The sequence below is a fragment of the Mustela nivalis genome, assembly GCF_964662115.1.
Source record: "Mustela nivalis genome assembly, chromosome: 8".
In the NCBI taxonomy this organism is placed as follows: Eukaryota; Metazoa; Chordata; class Mammalia; order Carnivora; family Mustelidae; genus Mustela; species Mustela nivalis.
The window spans coordinates 61,017,535-61,036,743 of NC_139027.1; the positions used below are offsets into that span (position 1 = coordinate 61,017,535).

A 19,209-nucleotide genomic window follows, 5' to 3' on the forward strand; every position below is an offset into this window, starting at 1 on the left:
AAAAAAAAAAATTCACCAATGGAACATGTGCAAAATACATTTTCACAAGGTCATTCTTACCCAGAGCTGTTTTTAAAACTATTATTTTCCATTTGGGCTTTTGGTCTATGATCCCATGGTATGTGCAGTTAAATTGTAAATTAAAATTTTAAACAAACAATGTTTCAGAATTGATTTCTGGTTAACAGGACTGGTTTGGAAAGATGGTGGGTTTGGAAGATGTATGCTAAAAGGTGTTGAGAAATCGATTCACCTGCACAGTGAGGGAATTTAGAGATGTTGATTTGGAAAGAACCACCCGAGGAGTTCTAGCCGCAGGTGGGTTGGTGATCCTGCATGCCAGTGTGATAGACACTATGTGTTAGTGACGTGTATGTCACAGAACAGGCCTGCATGACAGGCCACAATGGGGATGGCAACAGTGACACGGTTACCAAATGCCGTATATAACGTGCACCCTTAGCACACTTGTTGGGATTGGTGCTGGTTTAACTGAAAAACATTTTTGTTTGTGGAAAGTATGGTGTCTTTAAAACACTTACAGCTATATCTGTTAGATTGTGATTCAGCAATATTGATTGGGGCCCCATTCTGTTCAAGAGAGATGCCAGGTCTTTAATCAGTATTTTTGATGTTACATGAATCTGAGCTTCAGGCAGGATGCAGGAGCTGCCCCGGTGCTGCCTGTGCCCCATCTCCTGCCCCCTGCTCTTTGTGGGGAACTTAAATCCTCACCTCATCCATAAAGGTGCTTGGGGGATTCCCAGTTTCTGAGCTTCCAGCAATCCAAGAAGCAGATGTTGGAAGGGAAGCCCCACCTACCTTTCAGCTTTGTTCCCAGGCCAAATAAAACCAGGAAAGTCTTTCTATTTTGAGAAAAGCAATTTATTCTGGACTCATGTTTTCTCCCACACTTGGGCAGGTGAGATAATCTTAATGCAGTTTTATCAGCCTTAACTCTTGAATTCTTGGCTGCTAAACTTAAAAAAAAAAAAAAAAAACTCAAAGAAGCATAAACCCCCCATTTCCATACCAAAGAGTGCTAGGCTGTTCTTGGAAACTTTTATCTCTTTCATGGCGGTGCTTGTCTCATATTCTGTCACAGAATGGTGAGAAAATCAGCTATAAGAAGAGAAAATAGTGCGACAGAAACTTAAAACTAACTCACTGATAACAATGAACCAATAAGCATATGTTCTTTCCTCTCCTCTTTCTTCAGCAAATATATTGAGAAGAAAACATGTCTTACATAAGGCAATCTTTCACATCTCCATACATGAAGACTCAAAAACATAGATAGACTTGACTTCACAGTGTATGGATTCAGAACCACTTTTGTTTTCAGCTTTTGCTCAAGTTCGTAAGAAATGCCTCTCCAGATGGATTTCAATACAAAACAGGAAAAATTAAAAGGTGCATCTGAGGAAGTAGAACACAAATCAGGGTTCATCTCCCACCAGAAAAGCATGGGTGTTTGTGTGTGGTGGAAGTTTTATGGATGCTCCGAAGGTCACCCAGATGTTAAGGGAAGTCTGCAGCTACAATTTCACGTCTGTGCTTATGTGCTATATGATAAATCACATTTATCTCTCTAAACATTTCAGCCACTTGTTATCATTTTTCAATTATTTTTACTCTGTTCTAGGGGGCTTTCTCAGGGATAATTTGTCTCTTAAATCTCCTGTTTTTTATTTGCCCCCAGTGAGAGAAGCAGGAAGTACACAGCAGATCTTGGAAAGGAAGGAATTGGCTGTTCCCCACGAAACTCTGAGCAGCTCTTAACCCCTTTCCCCCAACGAGGTTGTTTTTTTTTTAATCTGATGAGAGAATGGCCAACAACTGAATGGATCAAAGGATGGGAATATGAGTTCAAAAACCATGTACTTTCCCAAGTAAAGTAGTTTATACATGGGGAAGAATCAAATATGGCCACAGCTCTAAGACCCCAAAGTGCAGTAAGACTAAAAACATGTAGGAGAGTATGTGAAATTTATATTTATGATTTTCTATAGAGTCACAGGATTTAATTTCTATTTTTATTTTTTTTTTAAGATTTTTATTTATTTATTTGATAGAGAGACACTGCGAGAGAGGGAATACAAGCAGGGGGCGTGGAAGAGGGAGAAGCAGACTTCCCAACAGAGCAGGGAACCTGATGTGGGGCTTGTCCCAGGACCCTGCGACCATGACCCGAGCCAAAGTCAGACACTTAACGACTGAGCCACCCAGGCACCCCTAATTTCTATTTTTAAATATTTAAGCAAAACCCTTTCCTTTCTCTCTAATTTGTGAATATCAATATTGTCATACTTAATCTGTAGGAGATTAGTCAACTCTATTGAAGGTGGTAAAGTAGGATAAAAATAGGACCTCCATGGGGCTGTGTGTGGATTAAAATATATAACGTGTTTGTAATAGGGTAGCACAGAGTAAACTGTTCAATATTTGTTGTTATTATTATTGTTATTTTATTACTTCTAAATGTATTCCCATATTTATTTTTCACACAATGGGGATCAAGTTAAATGTACTCTTTGCCACCTACTTTTTTTTTTCCAACATAATAGCTTTTAGACAGCTTTCCATGTTAACTGTAAATTTATATTTTCTTTAAAAGAGAAAAAGAACAAAAAAGAAAGCAGACAATATTGGATATTCATTGGACTCCACCAGTCTTAAAAATAAACGCCACAAATTCACCCAGTCATTCTCCTCTAGATTCCTATCATAGGATTCAGTGTTGCCAAAAAGAGCAAAATAAATAACATCCAGGGTCTGTGAGCTGACTTGGCAGTCAGACCCCAAGCAAACAGAAAGCAGGTGGTCTGCAGGAGCATCTAAGTGGCTCATCTACACCATGGTAGGCACAACTTCCCCCTGAAAATTTTGTGATATCCTAGGGTGACAACATGGTGGAATTCCTTCTTCAACAGAATTCACATTTCATTATTGTTTGAGGACTTGAACTTTCAACTCAGGTCCTATCCCCAAATATAAGCTGATTCTGAGGGGTAGAGGCAAGATACTCCGGAAGCCAGCTAGCCTTGCTGTCCTGTCCATGACGCTGGTTTTCATCGGAGAGGCTTCTAGAAGGGGCCCATGGAAGGGAGCAAGGGGACTGACTACATGTTTGATGGTAATTGTCCTCTGCCCAGGGTTGAATAGTGTCCCCCAAAAGTTAGTTCAAGTCTGCCTGGGACGTGTAAATATGACTTTATTTGTAAATAGAATCTTTACAGATGTAGTCAAGTTAAGTTGAGGTTACATCGGGTTAGTTTGGGCCCTAAATCCAACATGACTTGTGCCCTTATAAGGAGGAGGAAATCTGGGCACAGAGACACACCCGGAAATGCCATGTGACAATGGAGGCAGAACCAGCAGTTATGCTGCCTCTAACCAAGGAGAGCCGGCACGGGACTGCTGGTAACGACCTGTAGCTAGGAGAGAGACACTGAACACAATCTCCCTCTGAGCCCCCAAGAGGGAACCTTCCATGCTGACGCCTTGATTTAGGATACCTGGTCTCCAGAACAACAAGAGAATACATTTCCATTGTTTTCACCAGCAAATTTTTGGTAATTTGTTATGGCAACCCTTGGAACCTAAAACACCTTCTTATGAATACATGCATATTGGAATGGAAAATATGCAAAGGACATACCCTGATCAGATAGACAAGTAAGAAAGGAAGGAAGGAAGGAGAGAAGGAAGAGCAGAGAAAGAACAAGTGTCGAGTTGACCAACACTGTTTAATCAGAGGAGATCAGATACTGCTTTGTTAAGATGCTAAGGCTCAATTAACTCCTCTAAGAATCTGGCCCTGAATCCACAACTGATGGAACACACACTCTGGTGGAAACCCCAGTCAGCTATAGTCAACATGTTTGATTAATAGGGGATTTATCTGTAAGCAGTATGCTACTTAGATGCTCTGTGTAAGTTTACTTTCCCACTGTTCACCCACAGCCCCCTCTCTTGAAGACCCAGGCACAAGACTGGTGGCCAGGAGGAGGCCCTTCTTGAGTATTCCTCAAGGTGCTCACTCTAAAATTACACGGAGCTCTCTTCTTTATGCAAACCAGGGGGACTTGCCCCTGCCGGTGAGAGTGTTCTGGAAACACTGGCAGCCTTGCACCCAAACTCAGTGGAGTCCCGAGCTTACTCTGGGCCCTGCTGCTGCTGCACAGAATCTGGGTGCATACTACTCACCCTTGCCTAAGAATATTTTAGCCTCTGTTAGTCCAGACCCTGCAGACCTAAGATTTAAGAGTATTTGAATGAACCCCAGGCAGATAAATGACCACATTGAAAGAGAAACCAAGAGTTTTTGTTAAATGAATTTTAGAGTGTCTTTGCTTTACAATGAGGAATACTGACTCTGTTATTTTACTAGGGCTTCCAGACAAAGTACCACAGATTAGAAGGCTTTGACAACAGAAATGTATTGTCTCACAGTTCTGGGGGCCAGAAGTCTGAAATTAAGGTGTTGACAGAGTTGGTTCCTTCTGAGGGCTGTGAGGAAGAATCTGTTCCAGGCCTCTGTTCTTGGCTTATAGATGGCCATTTTCTTCCCTGTGTCTCTTTGTATTATCTTCTCTCTATGCATGTCTGCTGCTGTGTCCAAATTTCCCCTTTTTGTAAGGACACCAGTCATATCGGATTACCCTAGTGACCTAACTTTAATTTGGTCACCTATGCAAAGATTCTATCCTTAAAGACTCTGAGAGACTGAGAGTAGATTACAACATATCTTCATGGTGAGGGGATGCAAATTCAGTCCATAAAACTAACTGAGCTGAGCAAAGAGCCTGTACACTGCCCAAGTTCATATCCTGACTGCTCTTTACTCACTTTGAATGTTTAGGTAAGTTATTTAAGCCCACGGGGCCTCAGTTTCCTCATTATACACGGGGATGGTAATACTAGAACCTGCCTTTGAGTGCAGCTGTGAAGAGTACTTGTAATAGTACTTGTCACATGCTTAGTGCACGGCAGGAAGCTACTAAACACTCAAACAGATATCAGTATTAGTATAAGGGAGGTGACAGACTGAATTGAAGAACAAGACATTAGTATGATGATATCAGGCCAACCCGATGCAAGCTGATTTACTGTTGACTGTTTTCTTAGGGGGTGGTACCCGTAGGATCATCCCAGAGTTCTTATGGCCCCAAGTCCCTTGAAGTGTCTGTGCTTTTGGAAGATTCCAGCAGGTATTCATATTACTTCCCTGAGGGTTTGACCCGAGTCCTAGTTTTACCATCCCAAGTCTACACTTGGGCTTTGGGGTGCTATTGGCTGTCTTAACTAAAATCCCCATCAAATCCAAACCAAAAGAGGTTATGTGTGTGTTTGTTCTCTTCCTTCTCCAGGAGATGGCAGAGTGCCTTGCGTTGGTATTAGAAGAGGCTCTTCCTCACTCCAGCACACAAGACACTCACTCTACATTCCACCCCTCCGTTTCTTTAAAATATATATAAACAGACAACACTTTAGATGCTAGGAAATGATGTGACCTAGAAAGTGAGATGACAGATAAAACGAGAGAAGGATCTCCAGGAACACAATCTTGTCGAGGTAGATCTTGTCAGAGCAGATTTTCTGTGACCATAATAAAGGGCTTTTAACACGAGCTGGGTTGCCTCATTTCTGAAGAGTAGAGGCTAGAGAGATTCTTAAAAGGGAAAAATAAATATTGCTCTAATTGGAGCCAGAGGTGAGGCAGGGTGGGACAATGAGCAAGCAAGGACTATTTATGTTGGAAAAGGGAAGCGTTAGAAACGATGTAGCTGAGGAATTCAGGAAGATGAAGGGCTTGGTCAAAACCAAAGCAGTCCCTCTTGTTTGAGAAGAAAGGACAGGGTCCAGGAATGAAGAGGAAGAATCAAATTACAGGGCAGTGGATGTAAGCCAAATGAAAAGAGAAACCCCTGCTTTCTACAGGTATTGAGGCTAGGAAATTCAGTGTTAAGACAGAGCGTGCAGGCTGAATCTCCAAAGTTTGGGGAAAAGTTCATGCTAATGAAAAATGTTTGTGGTTAATACAGATTAGATAATAGTTACCTGAGCAAAGGCCAAAGGTATTTTAAAAGACTATCCCCCACCAGACTAGAAATTTCTAGAAAGCTGATACAATGTTCTATATTTTTCATTTGTATTTTCCCATCCATGGGGAATGACACACTGGTCATTGCTACCTTTTCTTTTTTTAAGCAGATACATTACATGTTTTATTTCTAATTCTTACCAATAACCCCACTTTTATATTTAGGGAAAATGAACAAAGCTCGCAGAGCCAAAATGAGTTACTCACTCATGGTCCTTGGGAGGCAGAACTAGATTCAAACCCAGGTCTGTCCTGTACCTAAATGAGCACAATTTCTCAGTACATTTTATAGAACTTAGAGTACTTGAAACATGAAGTAGAAATTAGAGACCATACAATCTGGCCACCTCTCCTCCTATTTTACAAATGAAGACGTTCAGTGTAAAGATGTGAAGGGATTGGTCTAAGCTCCCATAGGAAATGGCAGAGCAAAGTCATTTGCTAAATAAATTAATTCACAAATCTGTGGAATTTCTAGCAACTAGAAGAAAGATATTTGTACACCTTACAATTCCAAGTTCCCTCAAAATCCACGTCTGGATAAATAAAAAGGAAATTATACTCTCCTACTTTTAACAAATCTCAAATAATAGCACTGGAGGAAGTAAAAAATTTTCTTAATCTTTCTGCCTCTGCTAGTCTCAGTTTACCAGGATTCAATTTACATCAGGATTCCTCTTGGGAATAGAACTAGATTAAAGATCGAATGTTTGAATCAAACAAAAGTGTGATTATAGAAATCTTGAAAATATTCAACAACTGGAATCTCTTTCAGCTAGCACACTTAGCCACTAATAACTCTATATGCCATGCTAAGTGTTAGGGATACTAAGTGGAATGGAAGAAGATTTCCGTCTTCAAAGTTCTTATAGCTTCATACAGATCTTTAATACAGAGATAAGTTGTCATGTGGTCTGAAAAGTGTTATTAAAAAAAGAGAGAGAATATACACAAATAAGAATTTAACCTAGTAGAGGTCCTTAGGGAATCTGTCAAATGAATACATAAATATAACTCATAATTAGCAAAGGTATATTTGTAAATTAGTGCTCCAGAAGTTCTTCAAGTATGCTTGAAATTTTTTTTATTTTTCTTTGTGAATATTACCCTAGCTTATTGCTTTGGTTGGTTATTACTGTGTACCAAATCACCACAAAACATATCTCACAATATCCATGGATCCAGAACCTGGGTGTGGCTTGGGTCTTCTGGCTCTGGTCTCTCACAAGACTGCAAGGTATTGGCTGGGGCAATAGTCATCTTAAGGCTTACTTGGGGTGGATCCACTTGCAAGCCCACTCAAATGGTTGTTGGCAGGATTCAGCTGCTACTCTCTCTCCCCATGTGGGCTCTCCATAGGGCAGTTTACAATATGGCAGTGACTTCCCTCAGAGTGAGTGAGTGAGTGGAAAGGTAAGAGAGAGAGAGCGAATGATACCAAGACAGGAGTCATGTGGTCTTTTATAACCTAATCTTGGAAGTGACATCCCATTTCTATTGCCATATTCTATTCATTACAAACAAGTCACTACGTCTAGCCCACAGTCAAGACAGGGGTATTACATAAGGGCATTAGTGCCAGGAGGTGATCACTGGGGACCATCTCAAAAAATTGCCTATATACTTATCCTGTGAATTGATTTTCTTTATGAACAATGTTTGCAACAACATCCTACTGGCCCAAACCAATACCTTACCCCTCACCCCAGTGAATCCATCATGATGCCTTTCCATTTCTATTCCACCTTCTAAATATCTCTCAAGGTCACACAATCAGGAGGATCATTCTCTCCATTCCTATTGCCACCACCTTGGTTAAGGCTCTCATCGCCTCTTGCCTGGATCTGGATAGAGACCAAAATCTCAGTGTTTTTCCTGGCTCCAGTCTGGGTTCCTAAAGCCATTCTGCATACCGGGCTGTACCATCATTCTAAGGCACAAATCTGGGTAGGGCAGCCTAGCTTAAAGTCCTTCAGTGGCTCCCACAGTCTCCAGATAAAGCCAGAAGTCCTCAGCATGGAGAATAAGGCCCCTCATTTGGTGCTGCTGACTTCTCTGAGCTCTCTTCTCCCTGTCATCCAGCTTTTTGGAACAACTGGCATCTTCCAAACTGCCCATGTATTCCCTGAGTCCTTGTGATAGCAGCTCCTTTTTCTTCCTCTGAATAATTCTCACTCAGGGCACTACTCAGAGAGGGTGTTCTCTGAGAAGCCTCCTCTCTCTTCCCAAAGCAGGTGAAGGCCCCTCCCAGGGCTCCCACCGTCCCTGGACAGACTTCTCATGATATTCACCACCCTGCACTGCAGTGGCCGGTCTTCACACATGCGGGCCCAGCCCTCTCCAGTCTCAAGGTTCACTGACTTCCCCAACTGTTGTTGGGGAAACTGTCTCTTTAGTCGTGTATCCCCAGAGTCTTTTAGGTGCTTGGTAACTATTAGTAAAGGAAAGAGTGATTGAAAACTCTGGGAAACTCTGTTTCTAGGTTCTCTCAGCTTCTTTTGTTCCAGTCATTAGGGACAGCTGCATGATCTGTGGGCCTGCTGCCAAATGAAAACGAGGGGTCCCTTGCTGAAAAACCATGAAAAAAGCCATTTCCTTTCTTCTTCCCTCTCTCTTGATCCATGGAGGTGTTTTCTATTGCTAGTTAACGTTGCACACCCTTCTGTATGGGGATAATTTCCGGGAGAGTGAAGACCCTCACTGGTGGCTAAGGGTTTGTACCCCGCTCCCCAGCCCCACTTGTGCCCATGCCCTCTCACTCACTCCCTCTGGGCAGGGCAACGCTTTTTGAGTGGGGTGAAGAGGGAGGGGCCAAGAGCCCCTCCTGGGGAGGCAGTAGGAGGCAGGCCCGCATTTGAGCCAAGGCTCCAAGATGAGATTGACAGTTTTAAGACTATGACCACAGAGCTGTAAGCCCCAAGCACAGGACCCCTTCTGAGCACAGGGTGTTGTGTGACCATATGGGTCGCAAGGCCATGAAGCCAGGCCAGCCAGTTATCCCTATGTTACTGAACCCCTTCCTATGGAATTTGGGTCATTCCCACTGTTTTTGTTTCTGCATCCATCAGTTTTTGTAGGACCAGGCTTTGGAAACTTCGTAAGGCAGATAGATTTGCGTGCTTGGGAGGAAGTAGCAGTAGCTTTACAGGGAATAACAGAGAAGACCAGAAGCCTTGAACACATCCCTGAACGCATCCAGAAGGCCCAGAGTTCTCCTCCACATTAATGAATTATTAGCAAATATTATCCTCAAAGTATAATAAGATAAGATTAAGGCAGAATAGAATGGAAAAACCTATTCCCTCTGAAAGCCACTTTCCATTAATTTCTTCTGCCTTCCTCCTTGTGTCTACGCTAATCCCCCCACTCTGGGCTCTGGACCCCGTCCCCTGCTCCCTTCTCAGTAACACTCCCCTGATGTTACCCTGCACCTTCAATCTCAACCCTCTGTGGGTTCCTCTCAATGCTCCAGTCCCTTCTATCTTAAACTCCCAATCCCCTATCCACCCAAAGTCTCCCTACAGCTATCCATGTGTTTCTCTCTTCCTTTCCCAACTGATGTCTTGTAAGAGCTTCTGCTCTAGCGTCCTCTGCAGTCTACCTCTGGCCCCAAGCCCAGGAACTCTAAGTACTCTTGCTTCTCCTCTTTCCTCTCTAGTGCCCCCCTCCCTCTTTGCCTGCCCTGTCAGCTTCTTTTCCTCTGCCTATATTTTAGAACATGGTTTCCCCAGGGTTCTTGCTAGGACTAATCTCTTCTTGCTTATTCTCTGGGCCAACAGCCTGCACCCTGGTTCCAGTTTTGCCCTAATGTTCTTTTCTTTTCTTTTTTAAGATTTTTATTTATTTGACAGAGAGAGACACAGTGAGAGAGGGAACACAAGCAGAGGGAGTAGGAGAGGGAGAAGCAGACCTCCCGCTGAGTAGGGAGCCCAGGGGCTCGATCCCAGGATCATGAGATCATGACCTGAGCTGAAGGCAGATGCCCAATGACTGAGCCACCCAGGTGCCCCTTGCCCTAATGATCTTAGTGACCTTGTGAATCACTTGAACTCTCCAGGCCTCAAGTGTCTTTAAAAGAGGGTTTCTGAAACTTGGCAATTTTGACATTTTGAGCCAGATAATTCTTTGTTGGGGGAGACTGTTCTGTGCATTGCAGGATGTTTAACAGCATTCCTGGCATCTATCCCCTGGATGCCAGTAGCACCTCTGGATGTGACAACTAGAAGAAATGTCTTCAGACATTGCCAAATGCTCCCTGGGTTGGGGGGGGGGGCGGAATTCCCCCATTGAGAACTATTGCTCAAAAATGAAGAACTATTGCTCAAAAATGAACCAGGCTGTCTAAATTTGTTTGCTATGGCTCCCAGAGCAAAGTGACACAAATCAGGGGGCTTAAATGACAGAAATTTATTGTTTCACAGTTTTGGCAGCTGGAATTCCAAGATCAAGGTGTGAGCAGAGCTGGTTCTTAAGGGCTCTGAGAGATTCTCATGCATATTTTTATTCTACTTTCTGGTGGTTTGCTGGCTACCTTTGATACTCCTTGGCTGATCTCTGACTACACGTTCATGTGTGCCTGTCTCTGGCCAAATTTCCCCATTTATCAAAACACAAGTCATGGGGCGCCTGGGTGGCTCAGTGGGTTAGGCCTCTGCCTTCAGCTCAGGTCATGATCCTAGGGTCCTAGGATTGGCTCTCTGCTCAGCAGGGAGCCTGCTCCCCCCCCACCTCCCCCTACCTTGCCTGCCTCTCTGTCTACTTGTGATCTCTGTCTGTCAAATAAATAAATAAAATCTTTAAACACACACACACACACACACACACACACACAAGTCATATTGGATTAGGGGGCATACCCTATTTCCATGTGACCTCAACTTAACCAATTATATTTGCAATGACCCTATTTACAAATAAAGTCACAATCTGAAATACTGGGGGTTAGAACTATAAATTAATTTTGGAGGCACACAATTCATCCCATAACATCATCATTTATGCTCCTTGTGAGCTCTAATGTTCTGTAATCTAATGAAAAGAAAGGAAATATTGGTCTTTGCAGACCCAGTGTAGATTCAGATTCTTTCTGCTGAGTTTCTTCTTGCACCAGCCACATCTTTGGACACTTCTCTATGGGCAAACCATTCCTTCTCACTTCAGATAAATTTCAAAGGAAGTGATGAAGAAATGGGAATTTCAACTGCAGCTAGTCTACACAGACTCTAGTAGGTATGACTGACATGGACCTCAAAGAATGTGATGGGCTACCATTACAAAGCTCATCTCCCATCCTATGTTACTGTAAATACACATACCTGAACTAATAATATGAATTAGTCTGCATATATGTTATAGAAATTATGTTTTTTGGAATTATTCAATGACCTCCCTCCACCCCTCTAACTTGCATCCTCTCTCTCATCACAAAAAGGATACAGCTACAGATCTGCCCAATCTGTCCAAAGAGACACCGTTTGTAGAGTAGAATGATCAACAACTTGGTTGAAGTATCAACATTTGGGGGCTGGTTATGCTTATGTACTAATCACTCCCCTCTGCTTAGTCTGATAGGGGCACTTCAGAAACACATAAACAGTATACAACAATAAGATAACTTCACATATAGAGAAGTCCTTTGAGGAAGACAAACTAGGGTAATGTGGTAGAACATAACAGGGGAGTGGAGCTGGAAAGGATGTCTCAGTGAAGGTGACATCCAGTTGAGACCTGAACAATAAGAAGGATGGAACCATGTGAGGATCTGAGAAAAGAGCAATCAAAGCAGGAGGAAGAGCAGGTGTCAAGACCCTTGGGCTGGTAGAGGCACATCTGAGAGTGGTGCATATCTAAAGACAGACAATAAGTGGGTGAGCATAAGGACAGAGCATCAGGGGCCAAAGTATGTATAACCCTCCAGAATTTTCTATTTATATTTTTATTGCAATGGGAAGCTATGGGGGGTTCTAAAATGATGAGGAGGGGGAAGCTCTGTGATTTAAGCTTTAAGAAGATTCTCTGGTTACTGTGTGGAGGATGGACACACAGTATGGAATGGAGGGAGAGGGGAGCTGGAAGTGTAGTTGAGAGATGGTTACGGTTGTCCACATGAAAGTGGATAGAACTAGGGTTGTAGAAATGAGTGTGGTGAGAAACAGTCAGGAGGGCAATGTAATTTGGAGATAGAGTTAATAGGACAAATTGATGATTTGTTTTGTGGTTTCCCTTGTGTTGACTAGGATGGAGAGTACTATGGGGAGAGGTCATGGAACAATTCTGCCTGGGCCACATGATATCTGAGGCACCTTTTGGACATCTGTGTCTTTCAGAGTTTAACCAGAGAAGTAGAGGCACTAGAATATGTATCTTCTAGAGTAGGCATCCTGCAGAAGCTGGGGCCCTTTGTCACAGAGCTAAACAGACACCTGACTCAGGATCCAGAGAAGCCAGAGGAAGGTAGAACAGTTGCAGGCCTCACTGCTGTTTCATGCCAAAAACTGAGCCAGTAGGTCAGCAATAATCCCTGGGAACTAGGAATTGTTGGGGTTGTTGCTTTCCTTCCACCCTCCAAAATCTTCCAAGAATCTCTCCTGTACCCCAGCCTATCTGGAAATATAACAGAAAGGGAAGCCTTGGAAATGTAGCTCAGTCTAGTCAATAGGACTCATTGCAAAGCTGCCACCATAGCCACATGGAGTGGTTGAGTGAGTGTTTGGAAACATGAGTCTGGAATTCAGGGAAGAGGTCCAGGCAGGAAGGAGACATTTGGCAGTCATCATGAAGCCAGGGTTCATGAAGCCATGGAGCTGGAGAAGGTTGTCTAGGGAGAGAAGGAGGACAGAGAATAAGAAGAACAAAAGACAGAGCACTGAGGCACTTTAACATTTACAGGTTTATTAGAAAAGGAGGAAACATCAAAGGAGAATGAAAAGAAGCCAGCGAGGTGTGAGGAAAGGTAGGCAAGTAAAGTAGCATGAAGGTCAGGGGAAGATAGGAGGGTGTGGTCACACACATCACACACTCGGAAAATGGATGTCGGATGAAGATGGTATCAGTATGACTCTGGGAAGATAGCACTCAAGGGTTACTTAAGATGTCATCTGCTATAGTGTGCATGTTTGTGTCCCTCCACCCCAAACATATACGGTGAAATCCTAACCCCCAAAGACGATGGTATTAGGACCTTTAGGGGATGCTTAAGTCACGAGGTGGAGCCCTCATGAATGGAACTGATGCCTTATAAGCAAGTCTCCAGAAAGATCCTTAGCCCCCTTCCATGCGAGGGCACAGCAAGGAGGCACAAGCCACGAGCAAGGAAGAGGGCCTTCAGCAGCATGGGACCATGCTGGCACCTTGATTTTGGACTCCTCAGTCCCCAGAACTGGTAGGTGTAGATTTCTGTTGTTTATTAGCTATCCAGTCTGTGGTATTTTGTTTTAGCAGCCCAATGGACCAAGACATGATCCAAGGATAAGTACAGTATTGAATAAAGGGATCGTAGGGGGTCAGCAGTGGGAAGGATCAATCTGCATGGACCTCTGAATTACTGGGGAACACCTCAGAAACTAGTGCATGTTTAAGAAGGGCTCAGAAGGTCAGGAGGAATTGGAGCATCTGTGACGAATAGGATCTGCAGGGGCTTGTTCATCTCCAAACATTTTCAAGAGCCACTTAAAAGTCACAAATCCCTAACCATTTCCCAACAACCCACACAGAGACCTCTCAGCCTCCTATGCACATCTAAGAATAGCCTACTTGGCTGCAGTTGGCCTGAAATTCTTGCTTTTTGCGTCAAAACACTTGGCCACTATTTTCAGGCTGACGCTCCCGTCTACAAATGAGAAGAGGTGCCATTGCTCATTGGAAGTGTTCTCACTTATTTGTTGTTGGCAAAGGAATGTGTCAGAACCTGGACAGTAAGTCAAAGAGTTTGCTGAAAGGAATCACTTTGGTTCTCTGCCTGTGGGAGAATCTTGATTTCAGTAGCTCAAGAACAGGCAGAAGCAGGATTAAAAGATTTTTAAAAAACCAAAAAACCCAAAAAACCTCTTAGTTTATTTAGCTTCCAAGTAATCCAGAAATCTCCAACAGGGCCTTTCAAACAAAAGGAATCCTCGATTATAAATGTGGAAGCACCACTAATTTTTTGGGAAGCCCACTTCTGCACAATGGAAGACTGTACGAGAAAAACAGAGGCAGACCCAGCCTCCTTTATTATAAATAAATCACTTGGATGTGTTTGGGTGAATAAATTTAGCACATTTTAAAATTCTATTTAGAAATATTGGTTTTTGACGGATTTATAATAAGTAGCCAGAATGGCTGTTTCAAGATTGGTGGATTGTTTAGTTCTGCTTTAGACTGTATGTTCTTGTCTGTCTTATTGGTCTAGAATTGCTAAGTGGGGGGTGGGAATCCTTGTGATCAGTGCTACTCGAATCAAGGGTGCTTGTGACTTTAGGGACCCTGGCACTTTTGCCTTTGGGGACACCTTCCTCCATTTAAAAAAAAAAAAAATCTATCTCTAACTACATTGGTATAATGATGACTGTGATAAAATTATATTTTAAAATATTTTCTTTTTTTTTCTTCTTCTGAAAAGTACACATTTTTTGCGGGCCCCGTGTTAGTTTCTTCTTGCTGCTGTAACAAATTACCACAAATTAAGCAGCTTAAACAACACAAGTTTATTTACCTTACAATTCTGGTTGTCAGAAGTCCAAAATCCATCTCACTGGGCTGAAGTCAAGGTGTTGGCAGTTCTGGTCGCTCCTGGAGACAATCAGGGAGAGGCTGTGCCAGCTTTGCCCGGCTTCTCCGAGCTGTCCACATTCCTTTGCTTGTGGTCTCTTCTTCCATCTTCAAAGCCAGCAGATTAACATCTTAAAACCTCTCTCCAACCCTGAACTCTGTTTCCATCAGCACATCTTCTCCAACTCTTCCCCTCTGGCCTCCCACTTCTAAGGGGCTTTGCAATTATTTGGGGCCCACCCAGATAACCAGGGATAATTTCCTTGTCTCAAAATCCTTAATGTCATCACACCCACAAAGTTTCTTTTACTGTGTAAAATCTACAGGTTCTGAAAATTAGGATGTGGACATCTGCGGCAGGGGGCATTTTTAGGTTACCCCTATCCCTAACCTTATTGTGGGACCGAGGCAGGGTGCCTGTTGTGACAGGGATGGATTGGTCCTGACCCAAAGTGCAGATCCAGGAACTCTTTGCAGCCGAATGTAAAATGCACTGCTTCCTTCACTGAGAAAGTCTTGCTATGAAAAAACCGCTTAGTGACACAGTCTATTTACAGTCTGGTGCGAGCTCCTCATCTCCTAGCAGGCCAGGAACCAGCGATTAGGGGGCTGACAGACTGACGTGGGTGGATGAGGTCTGTGTTAAATAGCTACAGGAATCTTCCCATTATATTACTCGCTCTCTTTCTCTGTGGTGCTTTGGGCTCTCCTCGGGTGCACCTGTGAGCACACTGTGTTTCCTCGCTGGCAGCCTGCACTGGCGATAATGCAGGCCTGATCTCTGGTTGGTGCTGGGCCCTGGCTGGGGGTTCCACTGAGGCTTGTCGAAATGGGTGAGTGCATAGATTCAAATGAATGGAATTCGAGTATCCAGTGACTCTGGGCCCACCAAGGAAGTAGTCTGTTTCCAAGTTGGTCTACAATGATCTTGAAAGAGAGGAAAGTTCCGTGCAAACGTCTTAGAGGCCATGCGTTGGGGAAGAGGGTGAGCTTCTTGGTCGCCTGGATCGAGGCTTCCAAGTGGTGGCGCCAGTGTGAGGCCCCTTCGCGTCACGGCCTTCTAGGCTGCGTCTCCACCCGTGGAGAGGGCTCTCTGGCTCCCCCAGGCCAGTGGTGGCGGCCTGCAATGCGGTGGGGGACCGGGAGAAGAGGGCGCCGTGGCAGCGGCGGTGGCCGCGGAGGCCTAACAACACGTAATTTTCTTCTCACTTCACGCGTCCTTCTCCATCCGACGTGGCAGGTGCGCTGAGAAGGAACGGTGTGTGAATCGATTCGGAGAGGGTCAGGGACACGGCAGCGAGCCCCGGCCGCGCCCCGAGCCATCGATCGCCTCCAAATCAATTTGCACACCGCTCCCACTTAGGTCACCTGCCATTTCAGACAGGGACGCAACCGTGAAGTGAGAAGGAAATTATGCCGGGGTGTCCGGGGACCCTCTCTCAAGAACGTGGGGGTCAGCCTTCAGCTGCTCTAGTATCCGCAGCCTTCAGAGGGGACAGAGCTTCCCAGCCCAGGCACCTCGCTGTCGCTCAACCCCGCCCTGAAGGGAAGGGAAGCTGGAAGGCTGCAGCAAAATGGGGCCACTCAGAAAATCTATCAGCCTTGAGCTCACCTCTGGGGTTTGGGCTGCCACAGTCATAATCCTAAGAGCTATTTCAGAAAACCCAAATTGCCAACAGTAATAATCTCTCCGCCGCGGGACTGGTTTTCATTTGTGCCTCTCAATGCACTTTACAATTAATTCTCACCAACCTCTGCCTCCCATGAGCCAGGAGCCCAAGGGGAGCCCAAGGCAAGGCTAGGAAGCTTCATGGCTCCCCCACTGAGAGGGCAAAGGGCTTTCCCACTGGGAAGACAGGCACCAAGGCCCAAGTCTTCCTCAAGGAGCCAATGACAGCAATCTTTTTTGAGGGGAGAGAAGACAAGGTTGGATAAGGATCTGAAAGACGTCTCTGGCTCCTGGTATGTCCAATCAGCCTTCCATCAGTTGAGGGAAGGGCATCTTAACTACTTACAAGGCGGAAGACCTGATCAGTAAGCAATTTCCAAGGATGCTGTCCAACCAAACCCTGACTGTGCTATGGCAATGATGTCTTCTCCAGGGCTATGGAGAGATAGGGGTCCACTACCACCCTATTAGGTCACAGGAATCCCAATAAACAAAATGGAAGATGATTCCCTGCCTGCAAGTGCTCAGCACAGTGCAGGACACTGAGCGGGTACTCAGGAAATGGACACTGAATCTGAATCTGCTTCATGTTGACTTGGTCCCCTGCCCCACGTAGACGGTTTAGATTATCAATACATTCCAGTTGGCTAGGCAGCTTTTCTAGGCAGTGGGCTTCTTACTGTTACTAATTCCTTTTGTCTACCCCACGGGAAGCAGGACCAAGGCAGGTCCACAAGAGATCTTATGGCAGGAGCAGAGAAAGTGCAAGGATGCACCCACCTTGAGTTCTAAGAAGAAAACAGGAAATTCAACTCACCTACCTTGTGCCTCATGCAGTGCTCAAGTATACTTGTAGTGCTTTCCTTTGCTGTGAAGGCAATGCTGATCAGGTTCACGCTGTCCTGCTAAGCCCCCTCGTGCTTGTGCTTTGGATTTGTCAGAGCTCCAGGAGAAGGTTGGGGTCAGGATTTGCATTTTTGGAAACTTGCATGGGGGGCGGAGGACACGGAAATAAAGCAATAGACTGTGACTCAAGGTCTCACTCGCCTGCTCCCCAAATCAGGCCTTTTGCTCCCCACAGGTTGGTTTGGTGAAGCAGGGCTCCCGAGTACTCACTGCCCAGACCCAGCCACACTGGCAAGCACACATGCGTGCGCACACGGGTGCGCGCGCGCACACACACAAACACAGACCCCTCTGCTCAGCCCAAGGTCATGCTTTAGCAGCCTGGCTGGATTCTCTCTTGGGCGAGGCCTTCTTTCCTCAATCCCTGCTCTCAGGACTCTAGCTGTTTCCCCCTTTGCATGGAGATTAAGTCTTCTTTACAAATCAGGAGAGACTCTTTCAAACCCTAGTTTGAAACCCTGCTGCCCAGCATACTCTGTCCAGCCCAACTGCTGGGAAGCTGATCTTCCTGTCCTATCATTTCTTTGACCTCATGGAGCCCTTCCAGGGTAAATAAAGAACAAGTTTAGAGTTTGGTTCAGTGAAATTAGACTGGGCCCTGGGATCACCAAGAAGTTGATGGAATAGTCCCCGCCTGGAAGAGCTCTACTTGTCTGTGGCATATACCTTGACTCCTTGGCTAGATTTAATGCTCTTGGGGGCCAGTCTTGTCTGCATCCGTGTCACAAGGCCCAGTTCAACAAATATGTGACAGAATCAAGGCTGTGGGGATTGGAAGCTTAACCGTAGCCAATTCTAACTTGCTAAATGACCTCGTAGGTTTAATTTGTTGGAATCCATACTGGAAGATGGAGTTGGAGGTTTAGGAGGGAAGACTGAGTTGGAAAGAGATAAAGCATCACTGTACTTCTGCCTTCGAAAGCAAGCCAGGGGGTCAATGCTCCTTTTCTGCTTATCTTCCCCAGTGAGCAATTTCTGAGGCAAAAGCCATGTGAGAGGCGTTTGGTCCACCAAGTGAAGACAACGGATACATTCTGCATCCTCACCAAGTAAGACTGCAAGAGCCTCGCCTGCTGAACAGGGTCCTTCACCCCCAGGAAAACCTCCTCTTGACCAAGGGCCGTGGGACATGTGGGCTAACTCCCTTCCTGTGACTTGTGCGGTCGTCTGTGGAGACTCTGGGTCCCCAGAGCGCAGGAAGCTGGTGTGCTTACCTATTTGCCTCATCTCTGGCTCCAGCCACCTCCGCACGAGGTGCATACCACAGACACATTGTATTAAACGTATCTTTATGCTACCAAACGCTTTCGTTTTGAACAGGAAAGATGTGCTTTTGGCACAAGAGTCGGAAGAACCAGGAGCCACCCTTTCACATTGGTTCCCAGACCCGCGGCCGTCTTAGCTCACCGGGCAAGTACTCGACCCAGTGTCTTCTGCGACGCCTCAGAGCTGTTCCACACAGACGCAAGCAACCATACTAACAAGGGTTCTGGATCTGACTGGATTCTTTTTACTCATTCTACGGAGACAAGTATGTCCACTTTCTACTTTTTCTGTTGGCCTTACCTCAGACGCCTTTATGAGAAGTGCGATGCGTTTCCCTGACGCACAGCGTAGCTCGCAGAACGCACCCGAGCCGCGGAAGCGGTCGCTGTCGCGATGACACCGCCCGCCCCGCGAGGGTTCTGGCCGCGCGAAGGTCGCGCCGCGCCTCCGAGGCTGCAGTGCCCGGCTCCGGCCGCACGATGGCGCGCGCTTCCTGCGGACCCGGCCCTCCGCG

The 19,209-nt window shown here is 45.1% G+C and overlaps 1 long non-coding RNA gene across 6 annotated transcripts in view; it reads right to left on the reverse strand.

Annotated features, from left to right (window-relative positions):
• LOC309872509 overlaps positions 1–19,114 on the reverse strand; it is a 44,500-nt gene extending 25,386 nt beyond the window's left edge. For 2 of the 6 annotated variants that reach the window (XR_014315923.1, XR_014315925.1), the window contains exons 1-3: positions 18,996–19,114; positions 17,341–17,507; positions 14,799–15,781 (exon numbers count right to left, since the gene is read on the reverse strand). This is a non-coding gene — a long non-coding RNA (uncharacterized lncRNA). Of the gene's footprint in view, positions 1–1,033; positions 1,123–14,798; positions 15,782–17,340; positions 17,508–18,995 lie in introns of all 6 variants that reach the window. The other 4 variants (XR_014315921.1, XR_014315924.1, XR_014315920.1 and 1 more) reach the window with 4 other exon arrangements.
• Between the last annotated feature and the right edge of the window lie 95 nt (positions 19,115–19,209).